Below are 3,867 nucleotides of genomic sequence, written 5' to 3'. Positions count from 1 at the left end.
GAAAGAATGTAGAGCACCTAAGTACAAAGTTAATGAAAGAGTCAACTACATTGAAGAAAAAAGAGAAGAAGATGACACTCTACTTCTAGCATATAAGGATAATGAAAGAGGTGAAGATAGTACATGGTACCTGGACACCGATGCAAGCAACCATATGTGTGGGAGACGAAGCATGTTCGTAGAGCTTGACGAATCCATAAGCGGCAATGTGTCTTTTGGAGATGATTTCAAGATAGAGGTAAAAGGCAAATGTAACATTCTCATCCGTCAGAAAAATCCTTTCAAAGAAAGAGATTGTGAGAGGATTAGCTTGCATCAATCACCCTGATCAATTATGTGAAGGATGTTTACTCGGAAAGCACTTTAGGAAAAACTTTCCAAGGGAGTCAAGTTCAAGAGCCCAAAAGCCTCTTAAACTCATACATACAAATGTCTGTGGTCCAATAAAGCCAAACTCACTCGATAAGAGAAACTATTTTCTTCTCTTCATAGATGATTTTTCACGAAAAACATGGGTGTATTTCTTAAAACAAAAATAAGAGGTTTTTGGAATATTCAAGAAGTTTAAGGTAGATGTCGAGAAAGAAAGTGGTCTCAAGATCAAAGCTATGCGATCTGATCGAGGAGGAGAATTCACTTCAAAATAATTTCAAGAATTTTGTGAAGCCAACAGAATACGTCAACTTCTAACTGTTCCAAGGTCCCCCCAACAAAATAGAGTAGCAGAAAGGAAGAATAGAACCATCCTCAACATGACAAGGAGCATGTTAAAAAGCAAGAGATTGCCGAAGGAGTTTTGGGCAGAAGCGGTTGCATGTGCTGTTTATTTGGCTAACCGATCACCAACAAGAAGCGTGTTGGGAAAGACACCACAAGAAGCATGGAGTGGAAGGAAGCCCGGCATCTCTCATCTACGAGTTTTTGGATGCATAACTCATGTACACATACCCGACGAGAAAAGAAGTAAGCTGGAGAAGTTCATTTAGAAGTTCATTTTCATTGGTTACGACAACAACTTGAAAGGCTATAAGTTATACAATCCAAATACAGAAAAAAACAACCATCAGCAGAGATGTCATATTCGATGAAGGAGGAGAATGAGACTGGGGACTACATGCTGAGGACTGCAACTTTTTCCCATACTTTCAAGAAGAAGACGTAGAGCAACCAAGGATCGAACAAGCAAGAGAAGAGCCTACTACTCCACAAACAACAAGTAATCAAAACAACTCATCGTCATCAATTTCACAAGAAAATTCAAGTGAAATAGTAACATGCTTCAGAAGATTAGAAGAACTTTATGAGGTAACTATGAATCAAGATAACCTTACTCTTTTCTGTCTCATTGCCGAATGTGAACCCATGGGCTTCCACGAAGCCATACAAAGCAAGAAGTGGAAAGATGGAATGGATGAAGAAATCAAGGCGATCGAGAAGAACGACACATGGGAGCTGGCTTCACTTCCTAAAGGGTATAAGGCAATTGATGTGAAGTGGGTGTACAAAGCGAAGAAGAATTCCTAATTTCAAAGAACAAGTTGAAAGATACAAGACAAGATTGGTGGCATAAGGCTACAGTCAAAGAGCAGACATCGACTATAATGAGGTATTTGCCCCTGTTGCTCGATTAGAAACTATTAGACTAATCATCTCTTTGGCAGCTCAAAATAAGTGGAGAATACATCAAATGGATGTAAAATCTGCCTTATTGAATGAAATACTTGAAGAAAAAGTGTACATTAAGCAGCCATCAGGATATGAAATCAAAAGGAAAAAAGACAAGGTTCTAAAGTTAAAAAGGCTCTATACGGGTTAAAGCAAGCACCGAGAGCATGGAATAGCTGAATCGACAAGTATCTGCAAGAGAAAGGCTTCATGAAGTGTCCTTATGAGCATGCTCTTTACATCAAGAATGAGGATGAAAATATCTTGATTGTTTGTTTATATGTCGATGATTTGATCTTCACAGGAAACAATCCAAGCATGTTTGAAAAGTTCAAAGAAGCGATGTCAAAGGAGTTCGAAATGACAGATATTGGGCTCATGGCATTCTACCTTGGCATTGAAGTCAAGCAAATGGAAGATGGGATCTTCATCTCACAAGAAGGTTATGCAAGGGAGATATTGAAGAAATTCAAGATGGAGAATAGTCAACCTATAAAAACTCCTGTAGAATGTGGAGTCAAGCTATCAAGATGGAGAATAGTCAACCTATAAAAACCCCTGTAGAATGTGGAGTCAAGCTATCACAGTTTGATGAGGAAAAAATAATTGATCCAACGTTTTTCAAAAGTTTGGTTGGAAGTTTACGCTACTTAACATGCACAAGACCTGATATTCTTTATGCTGTTGGACTTGTCAGTCGTTACATGGAGACTCCGGCTGTTACTCACCTGAAGACTGCTAAAAGAATTATGCACTATATCAAAGGTACAATTGATTTTGGCTTATTTTACTCATCATCCAACAATTTCAAGCTTGTAGGATATAGCGACAGTGATTGGGCTGGAGACATGGATGATAGAAAGAGCACTACAAGGTTCGTGTTCTTCATAGGAGACACTGCTTTCACTTGGATGTCAAAGAAACAACCAATTGTCACTCTTTCTACTTGCGAAGCAGAGTACGTGGCTGCAACCTCATGTGTTTGTCATGCAATTTGGCTTCGAAATCTATTAAATGAGTTAAGTTTACCACAAGAAGAGGCGATTAAGATTTATATTGATAACAAGTCTGTAATTGCGCTAGCAAAGAATCTCGTTTTCCACAATAGAAGCAAGCATATTGATATGTGTTATCACTACATCAGAGAATGTATCAAAAGAAGGGAGATACAAGTGCAGTACGTGAAGTCTCAAGACCAAGTTGCAGATATTTTTACCAAGCCACTCAAGAGTGAAGACTTTATTAAAATGAGAAGTTTGCTTGGAGTCACAAAATCAAGTTTATGAGGGGGTGTTGAAATATAAACTTGGTATTAGTTGTTTAAATAAAGCTTAATTTCTATAAGCTTATTCTAGAATATGTGGTAGGTATGACATTCTTGTGTAGTAGGTGTGGGAGGTGGGGGAGGTTTTGAATTTTTGTGTGGTGGGGGGTCAAGCCAAGTTAAGGTGATAAATAAGAGTGAAGCTTCTTCCATAAGTTTTTTAGCCTTTGTCATATCCCAAAAGCTTCTTCTTTCCAACACTTCACCCCTTCCATCACTTTTACTATTTAAATAAAGACTATCCTAATGCTTGATGTAATTCTGCCGGCTCTGGTGATATTGGGGTTGTCAAAGAGAGTCATCGTCCACAAACGGTTCGTGTTTGACTTGCAAGTTGTTCGTATTTAATGAATTTGTTAAGTGAGTCTGTTGACCTCACTTTTGGTTGAGGTCTAGAAATTTCTTTAGTAGCCTAGGTCTAGCCATAGGACTTTCCTACTGACTAGTCTTAGAAAACTAGAAAAGGTACCCTCACCATTAGAAACTCAAAAATTCTTCTCTTTACTCAATTTGAAGTTCCACATATTGGTCCTAACCTCTAGCACTTAGTAGGTAAGATCATTATGAGGGAACTCAAGGAGAGTTCCTATAGGGCTACTTGACCTTAGGATTGACCCTGGGTGTTGATTTGGAGCTAAGGTACACCATACCCTCACCATACTCTGGCTAAGACCAATACATGGGGACCCAAAATGGAGATTTCATTGATCCATGACTCATTCAAAATGGTTCTCTACCCAATTGCACTTGAAATGCCCAACTTGGCCTTTTGCCCCTAAGCACCTCCAAATTACCTAACTGCCCTTAGGACTCAAATTTGGCCAAAATTCCTAAATTTTGCCAAAATACCCAAAACTAATCAAAACTCATTCCAAACA

At 38.6% G+C, this 3,867-nt stretch overlaps 1 pseudogene; it reads right to left on the bottom strand.

Moving 5' to 3' along the window:
- Nucleotides 1–904, bottom strand: part of LOC110031353 — a 5,732-nt pseudogene extending 4,828 nt beyond the window's left edge.
- Nucleotides 905–3,867: the final 2,963 nt, after the last annotated feature.

Source organism: Phalaenopsis equestris, unplaced genomic scaffold (assembly GCF_001263595.1).
Source record: "Phalaenopsis equestris unplaced genomic scaffold, ASM126359v1 Scaffold000803, whole genome shotgun sequence".
Taxonomy (NCBI): Eukaryota; Viridiplantae; Streptophyta; class Magnoliopsida; order Asparagales; family Orchidaceae; genus Phalaenopsis; species Phalaenopsis equestris.
Note: the sequence above shows the minus strand (reverse complement) of the source record. Positions and strands in the feature narration are given on the sequence as shown.